Source organism: Anopheles funestus, chromosome 3RL, assembly GCF_943734845.2.
Source record: "Anopheles funestus chromosome 3RL, idAnoFuneDA-416_04, whole genome shotgun sequence".
NCBI lineage: Eukaryota > Metazoa > Arthropoda > Insecta > Diptera > Culicidae > Anopheles > Anopheles funestus.
This window is the reverse complement of record NC_064599.1, coordinates 42215485-42234663: the sequence shown is the minus strand read 5'-3', so window position 1 is coordinate 42234663 and position 19179 is coordinate 42215485. Positions and strand designations below refer to the sequence as shown.

General features: G+C 41.7%; 1 long non-coding RNA gene across 1 annotated transcript; it reads right to left on the bottom strand.

Moving 5' to 3' along the window:
• Nucleotides 1-2459: 2459 nt before the first annotated feature.
• LOC125771919 (uncharacterized) lies at nucleotides 2460-4424 on the bottom strand. The gene is made up of 2 exons (XR_007419426.1): nucleotides 3776-4424; nucleotides 2460-2953 (listed from the first exon to the last, which is right to left on the bottom strand). It is a non-coding gene; the product is annotated as an uncharacterized LOC125771919 (long non-coding RNA).
• Nucleotides 4425-19179: the final 14755 nt, after the last annotated feature.

The window sequence follows — 19179 nt, the reverse complement described above, 5'->3', positions numbered from 1 at the left end:
TAATACGAAGTACAAAATTTCAGATATGTAAAAATTCAATTGATGTATTCAAACAACTAAAACCAACTTAAGAAAACATAGTAAATTGAATGAAACAACATTACCGAAACAATCCACCACACATAACCATGTGGAAAACTATTAATAAATTGTTATCCTTTTATCATCCATCCCCTCTATTTCTATTACTTCTGAGTCAAATTGTAACAAGTGCACTGAGCCGGGACCCATAATGCTGATGCATGCAGTGTGTGACATTTTACTTACTAGCACCAACTTAACGAAGAAGTAAGGCCTCGAGAACCACTCGAACTGATTGCATGGCGCTTTTTTTGTTGTTGTTGGTTGGTTGGTTGCAAAGAACAGCCTTCTATCGACGAGTACGAGCACGAAGATGCCCAAAACCTGTGCCATAAAATGATGATTGAATCAGCAAACGTTAAACTCCCCCAAACGTTCCGTTGCTGGTTCATACACGTATAAAAACACACTCATTGGAAGGATTGCACGATGGGAGTTGGCAAAATAGTTAGCCGATCCAATCGAAAGATCCGATCCCGGTCCCGGCTTATCCTCCCTGGAAAGGATACTTGCAAACCTAAGCAAACTGAGGTTCGGAATAAGGGTACGATTTTCTATCGTCCCGTCGTCCAAACCAGCGCACGAACACTTTTTTGCCTCAGTTATTATGTCATTTCCGGATCTTCTGCATTGTCATAACCGTTTGGCATAATTTTCCAATAACCAGCTGGGCCCGGTTGTCGGCATACCGGCTCACACACCCTGGAATGGAATCCCTTGTCGGAGGGGGTCGGATGGGAGATGGGGTGAAAAAAGTTAAGTGAAGCCCAGCGAAAGCCTATGATCGTCGGATGTGTATCGCATTACGTATCCTATTGCCGTGCGGAATATTGTATCGATCAGGGGCACTCGTTTATTCGAAACCGTGCTCCGAACATGGCCACACTGTCCTTTGGAGAGGAGACACTGGTAGCGAAACGATCTGAAAGGATGTCAAGGCATTTTCATGCTCTTGGCAACGAACTCACTTCTTCCAACGTCCTGTTGCCTGATTTGATAAGATAGGAAAAAAAGCGTAGCCAAACCTCTCACTGTACAGTAATCCTCTAGTTTCATTCTTTTTTCGCCGCACATCGCACATACGCACCCTCAGTGGCTCAGCATTGCTCAGGGAGACAGATTACATCGGGATCAGAACCACACACTTCGCACACTTACACACCCGATACCCGTTCACCTATCCACGGAAACACCTACCTTGGGAGATGTGGAAGAAAAAACAACGGAAAGTCTCATTCTACCCCTTCGCTACTAATGCCGGAAGAATCCTTACGATGGGCACTTTCCCCGGTAGCCGAACGAATCTGATCCGCCGGAAATGAAATTAACCTTCGGCCAGGAAACTCTTCGGCCCCGTTGGGAGCGAGGATTAGACGTAATCAAGTGTTTAGCTCTTTAGCCAGCATCTCCGAGGACGATGAGTTTGATGTTGTTAGTGGTGTTCCTGCCACTGATGATGATGATGATGATGATGATGATGATGATGATGGTGATGCTGTCACTATTGTCGCTTGTTGATTGTGCAGAATTCTTATTCATGTTGGCTCTTTTAGTGCGAACAACGGTCAGCAACGTATAAATAACATATCCTCACTCCAACAATTGAAGAACTTTTCACATGTCAATCAACTATTTGTGAATGTTAAAAAATAATTACAATCATGATATTTATTTATTACTTCTATAGGTCATTTTGGATTGAAATGAACAATTTTTATTACTGAATAGTATAAACTCTATTGCGGCGATAACCAGATGACGTTTGATATAAGTTATGATATTATGACAAGCTATCTTTCAAATTTGAGTAATTTCATTCCATTTTTTAAACAATTTTGGTACATCGAACTACTACTGTGGTATTGTGTAAGATCTGTATTGTGAAAGAACATACTTGATCACTTAACATTACCCTGATATATGAACACATATATCTACTTAATCAATCTTATTCATACGCTACTACAGTCAAACGTTTTAATTTTCTCCAAAAGCCCTCTGCAATAGTTACAGGACGGGATCAAAATTTACTTTAGAGTCTCTGTCAGCAGTGCATGAGCGGGGAGCAAAAAATAATCAGATATTACATTATTTTTATTACGAGACCTTCCAAATGTTCCCATGTCCTAAGAATTAAAGTACCAAAGATAACACGTTAATCTAGTAAGTGGAACAAAATCCTATTTAAATTATTTTTAAATGACATTTTGCTAATAATTCTTGCTAATAATTTTTAACCTTGAAAGGTCAGTTAATGTCTAACGAAAGGTATGTCGAAATGCGGCTAACGGCGTGGGAAAGCTCATTTTGTAGCGCTGATTTTTAACAGTCTTGTGCTCAATACGTTTCAAAGTTTCAATGAAGAAAACAGAAACACATTTAATGTTCATCTTTTATTAAACGCCAACATCTGATCATTAAAGTTTCTGCTGCTTGCCAGAAATGTGGCAAGTCATAGCATTCACTTTAAAACCGAATACACCACTACATAGTACAAGAGGCACTCGTTGGAGTAAACTTTTTAATCCACTGATGTAACCGGTAAACTTTGTTCCATTTTACCGTTCGCTAAAAAGTCAGGTTCCTTCTTCCTGCCACGGTACGCTTTCCTGTGCCCGAACCGATTCTCACCATTCTGGACAGCAATCGCTTCTGACAAGCATCCGAAAGCATTCACTCATCATTCAATCAATGTCGAAATGCGCCGAAAGCGACAAGTGTCCCGAGGGACGCACCCGCCGGCCATTAGCCGTTCACACGGAAATTCAATTTGAGCTGGGCTTCAAATTTCCTTCACAGAATCGTTCGTTGTAGCGTTCGAAGCAGTTCCGGGAATGAAAGCAATAGCGCCCAGGAACGGGCCTGGTAGTTGCTGAAATGATTTTGTTCTTAATTAATTAATGCAAGCAAAACTTTTTCCACCGCTTCGACCACGCGCGGGCCATGGTCAAAAGCCAAACCCCTGCCCTGGTGCGGATACTTAAGTACGATAACTTATCTGCTGAAAGTAACCCATCCAGTCACTTCGGAGTGTCTTGCCTTACCGTACCGCAGGCTTGCTTACCGGCAGCTAGCACCAGCAGAAGTGGAAGTAAATATTTACACCGGCAAAACGAGCAAGTGATTATGCCTCTCAGGCCAAGTAACGCCTATGGTTTGAAAGTTGGTCTATTGCTTACATTTTGGCAACAGGCCGAACTCGGAAATGATGAAAGTTGCTGGCAATGGGGCAACCACGTCACTACCTTTCCCGTCCCCACATCCCAAACAGTGCACACCGAATTGCTGAAGAAAAGTTTTGCAACTGAAAAGCCCGCCCGAACCCCTTCCATACCGAGGAACCGTGACCACTGCCGACATCGATACCATTCGATTGCCATCGTTGGTGGAAGATTTATCATTTTGCGTTAAACTTTACCGGTTCAGAAAAGGGCTCGGCATCGGGCAAACCCCTGGGGATTGGCCAGCTTCAGATCGATAGTTCGGAACGTGCCCGGACTGTCTCACATGAGGCGAGGTACACGAGAATTGGAGGTTCACCTTTACCCTTATCATCTTAAGGTTAGATACTGACGGCCATAGTCAGGACGGTGCAGCGGAAGGTAAAACCGTGATCATTTTATATGACAAGCCTGTAAGTGTTGATGTTAGACATTTCGACACGCTCAGCCCTCAATGAGTTTAGGATACTTACCAGCAAAAGTTGACGAGTTTTGAGCAGTGTATAGTATGTTGTTGGTGGGGAAAGTTCGTGGCGAAACCTTTGCAAGATTTCATTACAGCCTGCTCTAGCGCAAGTAAGGATATAAATCATTTGTTGGCTCGTGTGTGTGTTCACAAGGTAAATAACAATTAAAAAATAGGCATCAAAACGAATTAACTGTGTTACAAATCAACAAACGCGAAATTGAAACAAATAAAGGACACAAGTTGTTTAAAAGAAATTAAATAATTGATAATTGCTTATAGTTCACATAAATGCCTCAATCATAACATCGCAATATTTCATAAGTTTGTAAGTCAATATGTGCGCTGTGGTTTCGTAAAATAATCTTAAAATATTTTGGTTTTTGAATTTTCTTCAAAAATTATTACATTGTTTAATACTAATTAAATTAATCGATATGTTTGGATTTTAGTTTTTTTATCCTTCTGCTCCAATTTCAATACCAAAACCGGAACATAGAAGGAGGCTCGACCCAGAATGGTATCTTTACCTCTTGAACTGATGAAATAAAACCGTGCTTCGGAAGAAAGGAAAACGACTTGTTATTACATTATATTATAAATAAAACGAGGGAAAATACATCTCTTTGATCAACTCATGAAGTCATGAAACCATTCATTTTGTTATTTGTTATTTTGTTATTTTGTTTATTTGAATTGTCCGCCATAAAGGTTTAACAAAAAATTGACTTAAAAACTAAACTTAAACTAAAACTAAAAGCAAAACTATAGCTATAGCTAACTATTTTGGGGAAGTGGAGAAGACGGAGGATAGGAAGGTTGTGATATGCGGGAACGGAAGGAGGCCAAGGAGGAGTTGAAATCGAACAGATGGTACAGGATGTTGAAGTGCCGAAGAGAGACAAGAAACGGATCATTTGAGCCATACGTAGTACGTCTGGAAGAGTCCGAGAGGAATGGACGTGAGCGAAGAGCGCGGGAAGGGACATAGAGAGGGATGCGAGAAAGAAGGTATGGCACATCAGTGGCGCCTAGAAGCAGCCCGCCTATGAGAGATGCCTGGGCATGATCCCGTCGAGTCTCCAACGATTTCAGGCCAAGAATTTGGCATCGTGATTCGTATGGAGGCATCTGCGTTTGGTTGGTATCCAGGAGTCGGCGAAAAACCATCCTCGTGAAATACTTTTGCGCCCGTTCGATTTTTGTAGTCCAAACAACAGACGCAGGACTCCAGACAACGCAAGCGTATTCCAAGGGACCACGGACTAGGCAACAGAAAAGTGCCTTAAGGCATGCCGGATCTTTTATGTCGATTGTAAGCCTACGGATAAGGCCCAGCACTTTGAAGGCTTTCGATACAATGGCATCGAGATGAGCGGTAAAAGTTAATTTATGGTCGAGGGTCACTCCCAAGTCGCGGATTTCGTGGACACGACATAGCGGAGTTGAATTTAGGTGATAGTTATAAATAATAGGATGACGAGCACGAGAGAAGGAGATAATAGAACATTTACTGGGACATAACTCTAGGAAATTGACGGAACACCAGTAGGAGAAAACATCTATGTAAGATTGAAGGGACGAACAGTCCTTCTGGTCATTTATCGATGCATAGATTTTAATATCATCCGCATAGAGTAGATGTCCAGAAGGAGGAAGAATATAAGTGACATCATTGACAAACAAAAGGAAGAGGAAAGGACTAAGGACACTACCTTGGGGGACCCCCGACGTGCTCGCAATAGCCGAGGACGTAGAATCGCAAATCTTGACAAAGTAACGGCGACCTACTAGATAATTTTTGAGCCATTGTATCCACTTCATTGAAAACCCAAGTTTTTCAAGTTTAGCCAATAATAGGTAGTGCTGTACTCGGTCAAATGCCGCAGAAAAATCCGTGTACACTGCGTCGACCTGGAGTCCCTGATCCATACGGTCTATCGTAGATGACACAAACTGCAGTAAATTAGTGGTAGTTGATCGTCCTGGCATAAAGCCGTGTTGGTTGGCACTAATCCACGATTTGCATGAAAAGGACATGTATTCAAAAACTACAGATTCAAATACTTTCGAGCTCGCACACAGTTTTGCAATGCCCCTGTAATTGCTAACACATGAGCGATTGCCCTTTTTAAAGACCGGACATAGCCATGCAGTTTTCCAGGTGTCTGGAAAGACACCGGAGGATAGCGAAAGGTTGAACAAGTAAGCTAAAGGAGCAGCTAAGGCTGAACTGCAGTTTTTTAATATAGAGGCCGGTATCCCATCAGGGCCAGGGGAGAAAGAGGGTTTGAGTTTTGTCAGGGCACTAACGACTTGCGGAACACTAACGCTGATAGAGTCAATATTTAAAGTATGTTTAGGCATATTGGCCAGTCCAGGGATGAAACAATCGGAATCAGTAATAGTGTCAGCGAAAATGCTCGAGAAATGGCGAGCGAATAGTGAACAAATCTGTGGAGTTGTATCAGCGGACGATGAGTTCAGGGTCATGTAAGAAGGCAGGGAGCTGCTTCCACGGCGTTCATTGACGAAATGCCAGAAGGAGCGGGGGTTGGAGTGAAATTGAAGTTGAAGTCTACCAACGTACCTACGATAGCGAGCTCTGTTATAAATTCGGTAGGCAAAAAATGCGTATTTGTAAGCGCGCTTATAATAATCTGACCTATAACGGCGATATAAGCGAAAAAGGCGATTCTTGTCTCTCTTTAGCACACGCAGCCTGTAATCCGACCAGGGAGGATGAGAAGAAGGACGGAAAGTAGGGGTGCAGGATTCTAGAGCAGAGGAGACTATGGAGGTGAAGAGAGAGGTTGCAGTCTCGACGGATGAGCTATTATGTAGGATGGACCAGTCAGTGTGGGTGAGAATGCTATCGAGCCTAACATTATTCGTTTTTCTATAATTGAGATGACGAGGACGAGATGAGAGTGAGTGACTGTGTCCGTAGTGGAGAGCCTGATTGCGTGGTAAAACGATAGAAATATCTAACGGAGGATGATGTGAGTCAACATTCAATAGAGGGATAACTGACGCATCTACTTCACATGAGACCGTAATTGGGAAATGCGAGAAAATGAGATCAAGTATGCGATCATTGGCATTTGGGATGCCATTCAATTGCTGAAGAGCATGCAAGTTTATGAGGTCTATCAGATCAGTTGCAGACGGCGGGTACGAAACAGGAGCATATGATGGCATCTCGGTGGGCATTGGGCTATCAGGTCTCTTCCATGCGATGAGTGGCTGGTTGAAATCTCCGAAGAGAAAGAGACTGTCGCCACGGGACATGCGGTCCATAATATCACTAACACAATCGGATAATGATATTAATGTTGAACGATCCTTGCTGAGATACGGAGGAATATATATGACTCCGATGAAGATGCGTGATTCACCCATACCGATGCATATCCATACCATCTCCAACGCGGATTGACGTGTGGTGAGAGTCATTTTACCTATGCTTTACCATCAGTAAAGTTTAATAAACCACTGTCTAGTAATTTGTAGTACATATTGTTGGCATACTACCGAAAGCAAACAGTTAGAAATATTTAATATCTTCAGGTTAAAATCTCCAGTTCTCCTCCTCGTGAAAACGTATCAACTAGAAAAGTTCAACGTGAAATGCTCAATGTTTCTGTGCTTGATGACACTTAGTTAGGTTTGATGGTTTGCACTTAATTATATCCTGCTGGTGCATTTCCTATGATAATTTGATTTGCAGTTTTTATTGGAAAATATTTTAAATGTTAAATTTTAACACTATTAACAACCAAACGAACAATCAACCGCATCAATAAAACTTCATTGATAGATGAATGTATATCATTATTAAAAATCCGCAATAAAACCACCGTTTCCGAACCAATGTGAATTGACAATGGAAAAACTTAGCTTTACAATCGTTACAACTAACTTCACAAACATCCCGACCCAGACGTGGCTTTAAAAAGTAGCGAAACTTTATCGGCCAACTGCCAGAACCATTACCGGAAACTCTTGCGATCGCACACGAACTCATCTCATTTGGAGATGTTTCAAAAAGTGACGATCACTTTTCACTGTCACGAATTAAGTCCCATTAAGGCGTGCAGTAACTACGCTGACGACAGTTTCTTCGATTGGTTTCCTTAACTTTCTTCGCCACGCCGTTGCCTTCGCACCATTTCCTTGTCCCTCCCGAATAGACAGCGTTTCGTATGCAACTGTTTCGCAGTAAGCCGAGTTGCAGCTAAAGCTCACTGCAACTGCTTCTAACTCTCGCCGGGGTTTTGCAATTACGTTCCGCAATTCATTCTGGCGAATTAAACTCCCAAAGCGATTGTCATTAAGTGGAAGGTGGAAGTTTTTCTATTCGATTCTCACCATTTCCCTTCCATGTGCACTGTTTTCGATCACTTTGCTTGTGCACAACGAACGGTTGCCAAGTTTCGTAGGTCGGTTTAGGTTTACAGCTCGGTGGACAAACCCCTCAATGCTGGGAACACTAAACTCCTGCAGCAAGTGAAACCAGGGGCTACAATCCTATCCACTTCTGGTTCGCATTTTGCAAAGAACAAAAACCGGTTTCTCCTATATTTGCAGCACAGACACTAAGTAGCTTGTGTGAAGTTTAGTTTGTGAAACCTCTTTCGGTCAAAATCCATTGCTAGGAACTGGAAACGGATGGAAGAGACTTTTTTGCACCCGTTCCGCTTACATTGGTGGAAAGGACGGAAAGTGCAGTAATTGCTACTAACAAACAGGAAGAAACTGCGTACAGGGACAACAAAAAATCGAATATCCTGGGAACCGAACATTCGACGAATCCCGAGGAAAGCAATCACCACTCGATTCCACTTGGGTGCAATTGGCTTTGCTTCGTAGCTTATGGTCACCGGTCAGGACACGGACACTGGTAACGGTTCCTTGTTTTCAACTTTATCAACTACTTTCATTGGCTTTCGGTGCTGAAAGAAGTGTATCGTTTTGGTTTTGGGTTCATTCTTTTTTACTTTTACTTTATTTTCCCACTGATCAAGTCCTTATCGCCCTCGGTACACCAAAAATAGAAAAATGACACGAGAGAGAAAGAGAGAGAGAGAGAGAGAGAGAGAGAGAGAGAGAGAGAGCGAGAGAGTAGGAGCCAGCTGAAGGTGATATCAACAATGTTAAATAACACCATTTTCCATGCACAGTTCTTAAGTGTTTTTTACGCTACAAATGCACCATGCAAAGGAAAGGGTGCATAACGGGTGGTCAAGAAACTCCAAAACTGTCCATTGTTTAGTGTCCTGGAGGAGCACACGTACACATAGAAGAAAACTCAAGACAACAACAAAAAAGTTATAGTATGAAAAAGAAACGTCTTCCAAAGCTTCCTTTTCAACGCGGGAAAACTGTTTGGCCATTACCACTTGCAATGAAAATCTCCACTGAATGCAAGGGAATGAGTGCAAAATTGTCCCGAAACGGATGTCAGCCGACCGACAAAGAGCTGTTGATGAGTCTAAGTCCACCCAGGAGTGGCTACGATGGGAGCGCAACATAAAATCTACAAAAACTAGCAAAAAAAAGCTTAAAAACAAAATGCTTTACCCAACACAGCACACCCCAGTTCATTGTAAAGAAGTGTTTTAGTTTTTGCTGCTTGTTCTGTTTCCGGTTGCATCAGGTCACCATTGTACGTGGAGCAAACGGGAGGAAATGGCCAACGAGATACATCGTCCAGACTGTCAAATTGTTTGCAATAAAGACTTTTACCGACCAGAATTCGCAAAAAAAAGAAGTTTGTGGGCTAGAACGTGTTTGTGTGTGAAGACAGAAGAGTGAGACAGAAGAAGTCAATCAATGTTCGGTGCAGTGCTGATTGGGAATGATTAGGGGTTTTTCAGTCTCAAACAGTGAAACCGTCCTTCGCTTTTTAAGAACCGTGAGTTCCCCTTTTTTGTTAGGGTTCGTTTTCGTTCTCTGCGGTGAATGAACTCACCGAAAACCGTGCACCCGTTGTGTTCCGTTTGCAAAAGATCGGATGCAATTTCAGCACAAAACCCGTAATTAACTCGAAAACGAAGGTTTTCGGGTGCTGCCTGTTCCGTACAGTTCAGGATCTAGCTCCAGATCTGGCATTCAGAGGGGATCAAAGAAACGAACAGAAATGCTCGAAAGAAGCATAAAGTAATAACCTTGGTTGGTAGCAACACTGATGTAGTCCCTGGGTACAGCACAAAAAACTGGATATACACCAAACAGCTGATGCTGTACGCGATGCCCCGCGGCCAAAAAAAACCGTTCCACGAAAGGAACTGGCGTGACGAATGGGACAAACAAACTGGAACGCTAACGTATGGAAGACGATCGTAACCGCGAACCGATCGCGCTAAAAGGCCAGAGTGCATGAGTGTCGTATTCGGTGGGGAAGCGTACGATGGATAGTGGAGTGCTGGTTGAAAAAAAGCCTCAGGAATAGGGCGCATCTGTGGCCACATGGAGCAACGGACGTGAGCAACAAGCCAGTAAGCTTTCTACGTAGTAAACGCAGTCAACATACGGAACGAAAACCTAAAAACTGGAAAAACCGGGTTTAGCGCGGATACAACCTTCATCTCTACCCGTCCGTTTTGTGGTCCCCTGTTTTCATCCTTTCACTCCCTATTCCGCCACCAACCAGTCCACCGGGTGTGCCGGGTAAAAGATCGACTGGACCGAAAAACCCTTCCGATTGCAGTGAACAGTTCCACCCGCATTCGTTGTCCGCACTCCTCACCAGAGAGGAAGGCTTTCGTTTGGTGTGTTTCCGAGCACACTCCATTCCGAGCCGATTTTGCAGAAGTTTGAACGTGAGGTTAACGACGTCGTCACAGATAGGACCAGCGAACGCGTGGTGGTGCGAAGTGAGAGTATGCCAAGGGTACGGGCGTTGAATCAAACAGCACAGGTTAAGGTGGTGCACGATGAGAACGCATATAAAACCATAATCCGATTCGAGCCACCCCTAGAGGATCGAGTGTCACAAGAGAGAATAAGTTCTACAATATTTTCAAAATGAATTTTAAAATAGCCGATTAAGCCGATTAATTAAATTACTAATAATTTAAGGAAAATTATATGAAATAAATTTAATTAGAAAAATTAATCGTGTCATAGCTTGTGTTTGATAACAGTGTTTTGTGGAGTTATTAAAACAACAACCAATAATTGCAATATTAAGTAAGAAAATAAAACAAATGATAAAGGAAGTTTCAATGGTAACGAAAGTTTCAAAATAAATGAACACAAGGTAAAGAAATAAAACTCTTTTTCAATATTCTTTGTTTTGCTTTAAAAAGGAACAGAAAACTTTAAAATGGTCACTTTTGGTTTAAATGCATTTGCTTAAACACACAAGACGACTTATCGAGCATGTGTTTTTGCTTCTCTTATGCTATCTTCCGGAAACACTTATAGACTAGTGCAAACAGAAACTAAACCAGCTAACCCGAGTACTTTGCAGCACAGATTAGCTTTATCTTTTATTGACGCATCTCATCGAAGCGAAGCGCTCGCTGGTCGACACCGTAGCACATCGTGTATCGGAGAGCACACGGATTCAATAATTCACCCCCTGGGGATAAGAAGCCGATAAGCCGGTACCGGTTTGAACCACGTCTCAATTAAGTAAATCAGATCAAACTGCCAGATTTCATCCTCACCAAACCACCGTAAGAAACGTATTGGCCACGACGTTGCGCTTCCGTGCTGGTCGACGGTGGCCGGTGACTGAGTGGGAAGGGAAGAAGGGAGTGAAACAGAACAAAAAATACACACAAACATCGTAAGCCAGCAAGACACGGGCAAAGGCTTCCGTACAGCATCGGCATCGGGCCAACGAGTGTCAGCAGATAAAAACGTGAGCTGCTGAAATGCATAATACTCGTATAAATAAAAGTTTATGTTTTTCCATACGTTGTGTACGTGATTTCAGTAATTAGATATGGATGATGGTCCAACATCGGTCGTTCGCTCGTTCGGTTTGATTTGGTTTTGCGCTTAGTTCTAGGAAATGACAAGCTAGCAATCGTCGGACCAGATCGAACCTGGTGTTTGGGTACCATTTTGTAGGATCGTAAGCTTCTTGCAGACGCTCTACCACGCTGATAGTGCTCCACATTTCCTACCCATCCATTGCTTCGTGGGCATCAGCTGAAACCCCCAGATGTGCTCACCGTGGTGTCTGGGTCGCAACGGTACCGTAGCTCGCGAGGTCGCTACAGAAAATAAAACTTCCCGAATCACTAAGCTCCGACGTGATGCCGTTTTGACCTGCACTTGGGGCCGTACGGTGCTTTGGAAAAGGGGAACCTGGTTCAAACGCTAGAACTGGCAATGTGTACATACTTCTAGCCCGCGGTAAGAAGCTTATGGAAGCGACTGTTTACTGGTGGTTGGCCTCATAATATGCATGCGTCAATCCCAGACATTTATATCGGGAGGGTTGCAGCAGCTGCATCTCGCTAATACGACAGAACATTGGCAACGGGTGAAAGTGGCGGAAGACATACTGAAGACTGAAACGCAAACACATCGAGCAGTGCTTCACTGGCAACGGGAAGTTCTCATATCGACCTAACCGTGGCGAACGATACCAAATTGCGGCTTTAACGATGGAACACAAATTAATGATGCAAAATTGGTTGCTTTTTCTGTGCCTTTTTTCCTTCACTCGTTACAAACTCAAAACTAAACTTAAAAAAGAAAAGATGATCCTACTATTTAGGATATCAGTTGAGGTCTTTGAGCGAACAGGAAGGCACTGCTGCAAGCAGCTTCAAGCTATATTACAAACAATTACAAACAACAGGAACTAAGTTAAACCCTTTTTTGTAGCACAATCGTTTGTTTTTTTTTCTTAACATGCTTTATGCTGTTCTGTCTATTTTTTTGTTTCACGGATTTGCTTTAATGTTATTATTTATTTATTTTTTACTGGTACAGAGACAGACTGACTTATTCTAAGATAGATATCAGAGAATCCTTTGAGAAATATGTTTAAGATGTCAAAATATTTATCGTCGACAATTAGTTATCAAATCAGAATACGAATCAAACGGCTCAACAATTATATTAAACCCAAACAAACAAACATCTATTTTAAATCATGTTTCAGGTCATATTCCGTTCGTTTGTTTACGATCTAAACATACATCAATTACAAATTGAACTTCGGCTATTTAAGCCACTAAACAGTTCGTGTAGTATCTCATACCATGTTATATTCTATTTAGTGCTTTACTTATTTACACTCAAAAATTTATATCAGAAAAAAAATTAATAAAAAGTTCATCCATGGATAAACCCTTTCGATAGGAAATCAATTGAATTATTCGTAATTTGTTCTACACTGAGAAAGAAAATCTTTGTTCATGGTTCTTACATATGCTTAGTAACGAATCATTAAAGTTGATTGAACTGAATTAATTGTAGAAGGAATGTTACTCAGAAGATGCCTTCCTTTATTTATCTTGTACAATGTGCTTACAGACGATAGTATTTATCTCAAAACAAGCCCCTGATCAGAGCTTCCATTGGTTGGATGGATTTACTCAATATCTATATGTTTACAAAGTACAATTAAACTTAAATTAAGGGAAGCAGTCCATAAGCGTTCTTCCATTTCCTGGACCACCATAAGCAGGCTTATTGCTTTTCCGTATGGTTGGATGTAAAAACTCCTGCACGTTTCTTGCACAGCAGTGTGCATATAGTGTATGGTTTGTTTTAAAATTCAATCACACCAAGACGCATTCACCTACTCCAAACCACAATCGTCCCTGTATCACCGAACCGTACCTTCTGATCGTTTCAAGGAATAGGGGAAGATTATCATCATCTAGCTCTAGATCGAAACAGGTAAGCCCTCGGCACACGGGTTGGATTTTAGTGCACTTGCTTTGGAATAATTAAAATGAAATCGATTGAATAATGCCCTCAAGGTGCTGGCTTGTTCGGCTTGTTGCAAAACCCGGCAGAAATATTCACCATCAGTATCGGCCATTGGCCCAATCACCCAAGTCAATAAGTACAGTGCGTCTGGCACGACACACCACAAGACACCGGAGTGGTCCGGTGCATTCATCTTGAAGGATAAGCTTAATCTGGTCAGAATTTATCGTTTCCAAAATGAAATTTTCGAAGCCCCTTTACAACAACACGAACGCAACAACGCAGCATTAGTAGTCCGTGCCAAAGGGCTGCAGATTGGCCGGGTAAGACCACGCACCCCGCACCGGTACATCGGTTCCACTGGGTAACCGTAATTCCAGCTTCTGAACCACAGGAAAGATTAGAAATAGTAGGACATGTGTTTACGTGAAACCGAGTGCTAACGTACCGAAAACGTCCGCCCGAAGGTTTGGAGGGGTAGTGGCATGAAAGAGTATTTTACTGCTGCATGGCAATGGTCCAATCATACAATGAGCCTCTCCAACTCATACCCCAAATACACTGAGGAGAAAATTGCTATCCATTACTCGGAACGACGTTATTTCAACTAGTCTGGTCCAACTTTTCGGCCCTTCGAGCGAATCTTGCCATCATTTGGATGTGTGTATGTAGCTTTTTTTGCTTTCCTTCATTTTGTACGTATTTTTCCGTTTTTCCTGTTATGCCGTTCGGGACCATCATGTCCAGCTATCGGTCATCTCGTACACACCGGAACAACTCGAAAGGGATGCCCGTGGGTATCGACTCGTTTTTAAGCCGGAACAAGCAGATAATCTCAAAGATCCTTTCTTTCTTCTGGTTTCGGGCGATAAATGAGGTGATGGATACGAAGGATGCCGAGCACTTCTCCAAACGATCAACCAGTTTCGTATTCTAATGGTGAACAGCAACTCACAAAACCTTTCCAATTCACCGTAAAGGTGGGTCTGTAAAATGCATTTGTGTCAATAGTTCTCCACCAAAAAAAGAAAAAAAAAGTAAACTTCATGTCTTCAGGACGAATTGCAGGACGAACTAGCCGTTGTCGAGGAGAGAAATTCTCGTTTCATCACAGCCACAAAGCGAATGGGCTGTACATGGTGAATTGTGGACGATATTTATAGATGCATGAACTTTCGGCACTGCCACATCGAGAGGCATGCAAATAAGTCTACCACACAACGCTTCATATACGTTCCCATTTCAACGTACTTTAGGAAAGCCTTCTTCAATACAACCAGTCCTGGCCGAATTCAAAATGTAACCAACGATCGAAAGGTGTTCCCGGTGGTTAAACGTAGAGCGATAAGAGGGGGGAAATGTATAACACGCTCTCTTTCTTCAGCCAACCGGAGGCATTACGACTTTGGGAGTCGTTCTTTAGCGTCAAGTGTCACTTTGATCCATATTCACTAGAGGAACAAAGCTGCCTCGGGATGCAGCTGAATACAGAGTTTCGTTCGTTATAACATTGTTTTTGACATTCACTTCTATTGCATTTTACGCTCGGTAGTGGACAACCACAGAAGCAATTATGTTTTGAACAAGGTGGTAAACAGCAATCTACAAAATGTAAGAATGTTTCAAATTCGTCCTTCTCCAGGTCACATGAACCAGGAAGGACTGAATTTGGTATTAAATGTTTTGCTTTTGTTCCTTGGCTATTTGTTTAAGAGTGAAGTTATACGTTCTAACTTGCCTAACCGAATGCTAATGTGTTAACTTCTTATTTCGAGTACCATATGAAAGAAACATTCATTTTATAATTATATTCAGAGTGAAGATAGTGGTATATTTCATATGATATTTGAATTTTTTTTTTACAAAAATACAATTTTATTTTCTATCAGTGAATGATTGTGCAGAATAATTTGCAGAGAATTAGCTAGTGCAAAAAAAAAAATATTATTTTTTTCTATTGTTTTATAAATGATTTATCCTTCATGCTCGAGTTTAATCAACAATGTTTTTTTCTTTTTATTTTTTAATAAATTTAAAGGTTTTGACATTTTAAAGCATTTTTTCTTCTCTTGCCATGGTTATGTTTCACAAAACCTATCCATTTTCATATTAATCTGTATGCTTGAACCATATCAACTTCCACCACATTGTACCAAACATTTCTGACGACCAACCACTTCCTAAAACCACATTGTTTTGGAACTCATTCCAAGTGGCATTCCAGCACGCGGAAGCGGTGAATTCGGCACCTGAAACAAACCTATATGGCATGGAAGACAAACAGCACATTGCCGACCATTTGCACACAGCATTTACAATGTACAACAACGTCATGGAAACGTGTGAACTAGCTGCTGCTGTGTAGCTTTTCGATGATGCCGCTTTCCTTATTTGTCTCATCGGTTGGGTTATGTTGGTGGCATTTCGAGGTAAAAGGTTCACCGGCAAACAAATGCACCTCGGAGTGTTGTGACATGTATGGGCAGAGGGTAAAATTACCATTCCGGTCGCTCGCAAATCGCTGTGCAAATACAGCATATTTCAGCTCGCACTGTGTATGTGTACCGTACCGTGCAACCTGTGTCTGTGAAGGCCAACATAATCCAAAAACACGGAACGTACCTAAGCGCGTTCACACCCGCTGCAGCATAGAAATGGTTGCAGAAAGAAAGCAAGGCAACATAACTCCCCGTAGCTGCGTTTCGGTTTTGGTGTTCGGCTAGCTTCAGATCTCAACAATGTTGTTGGGGAAGCAGTTTTGTCGAACGGATTCCACTCCGAACGGGTTTCCAGTGGCAGCAGGCCTCACGGTGACATCTGAAAATGGATACATACGATGGCATTCGTTTTTGCTCCTGTTCCAAAAAAACGTCCGCAACGGTACCGGCTTCCTTTGCACTGAAGTGTGTATGGCAAGTGCATGCTTTCATTCACGGAGACGCACATCGATGCAGACACCGACGATGAATGGTGGTATTTTTCTTTTGAATCGTTTCGATCCTTTAGAATCCTTCCCTTGGTGCAGGATGGATGATGGTTAAAGGATCACACCGTTGGTGTTCGCTGTTGAACGGAACGGTTCGAACGGCAACGCACACAATGTCAGCGAGACTGATGTTACTCCTCGACAGCTCAGACGAGTCCTTTTTTGGGGTTCTTCAAAATGTAGACTGTCAGACAAACAATTCGGATGAGATGGTTTGAAAAATATCCATTCCTTTTGACCAGAATCATTTTTTTTTTTGCTTTTTATGTTTTGAAATCCCGATGGATTTCTTGCAGTAGGTAGCGGCGGTCGACCATTGTGGGTGACAGAATTCTACTGCAAAAAAAATATATGGGATGTATGGTCCCACAACGCAGTTAATGTAAAGTAACATATTTTTTAAGGTTATATGATTGCAAATATCTGGACAAGGGATTTAACAAAACTCTGTATAGTTTATGTTTTAATATTCACTCTAACTCGTTTAATTATCAGGTGTTATAAGGGCTCATCATCTAGTGCTGTCGTGTGCTAATTCATGATAGCAGAAATTCTGGCTTATGCATCAACGTCACCGCTCCATCTAAGTTTGGGTTTCCCATGTGGACGACCTAAAAGGACTGTACGGGCTGGATCGTCCGGTGCCATTCGAATGACATGATCAGCCCAACGAAGGCTAGCAAATTTTACTCGCTGTACGATAATGATTTCATCATACAATTCATAGATCGTCAAAAACGTCAGAATTCTTTTCCAAGAAATATTTACACCTAGATTTACGGAACGGAATAACATTAATCAACACAACAAACATGCTTCGCGAAGAAATTGTTTTATAACGTTTAATATCTGACCGAGCAAAAAATATTATTAAATTTTCCTCGCGAAAGTCAAAAAATTGTATCAAAATGACTCGAAAGCTTCGAGTCTTTTTAATGACTTGTTTCGAGTCGAAACGAAGTTAGGAGCGAATACATTATGAGATTTCGTATGACATTTTATACGATCTAGATGGGGTTATGTCGCTTGTGGGACTTGAGCAGATGTTTCAAAGTTGTACATCAATCAACTAAAACTTTTATCGAATCCTTGCAAAGATCACGTCTAGCTGCTAGTTAACTTAGTCTGTTCTCCAGTTCATTTGGTGTCTGACCGTGAACGTCCAAACCCAGAGAAGTGTGCCGATTTTCGACAAACATTTATAAGTAAACACTTATTCACGAATATAAATTAACTCGTTTCACAGGTGATGAGATCGTTTGCAATTATTTGATCAGTTCGTAATTAGTTCTGAAATCTGGCGAAATCTAAACAAGCAACCAAAGTGTTTTTCTTTTTGTCAATGTGTACTAATGTGTGCGCGTCCACTGGAAAAGCTGTTTTGCTCAGTTAACAAGCTGTATTTGTCACTTGACGAATTTGCCACCTTTTTGTCAGCCATCGCGGCCCAGCACCTAATTGGTTTTCGTCAAATGCGTATAAGCAATCTTGTTCGCATTTGACTTTGGTAAGAGTAATATAGTACTTCTATGATTAGGTCTACAAGTAAATAACGGACGTTTTTAGTTCTCGATGATTCATTTTCGCAAAAAAACTACGCCCTTTGCACCAATCCAGGTATGCAAAGAGCTCTGAATCTGTTTGGAGAGAACCAACTGTACGACGAAAACTGCTGGTCAGCCAACCCATGTGCCATGGATCGGAATAGATGAAAATCCGATCCAGATCCAGCGAGCACGGCGGGTAGAACATGCCATTTGAGGGTATTGAAATAGTTTTTTACGGGCTCCACAACATATGGCCGAGCGTTGTCGCGCAGCAGAATGACTTTGTGGTGCCGTGATGAGTATTGTGGCCGTTTTTCACGCAGTGCTCGGCTTAAACACATCAAATGCGTTTGATAGCGTTCATCAGTGAATTACAATTATGTGCGCCTCGGCTGCGTTTTCTTCGATTGAAATAAAAACATCAACACCTCCCGAATACGGCTCAAAATCAAACATTTTCAAGAAATAAGAACTTTTACTGGCATGAAATAATCATTCATCTATTTACACAGTTTGATTTTCTACTTATGTCATTCCCAAACTTGATTTAGGATGTTTTGAAAACGTCAAAATCACGCAACAGTTCTGCTGGTCCCATCGATTTAAAATCGGCCATAATTTGCTCCGCACCAATTATATTAACATTTTGAGCTAAAGTGTTTTTTTCTATAGCTCGTTTGTGATGAAAAAAATAACAAATCTGTTGCATGTTCATTTGTTCTGATTCGTTTTTTTTTTCTTCTTTAGTAAGATGAATTCCATGGAGCAGGCAGATAATGAAGACGTTTCTCAAAACAAATCTCTTTAATACAACTCTTTCAACTAACGATATCTGATTGACCGTATGAGATTACTTCTCTTAAGTACTGTTAATCCGTGTGACATTTTAAAACATGCAAGCCGACACCGTTCGAACGGGTCACCAACAGCTGGGTGGTCAATCACCTTCCCGTACCTACCCACCGCCCCATT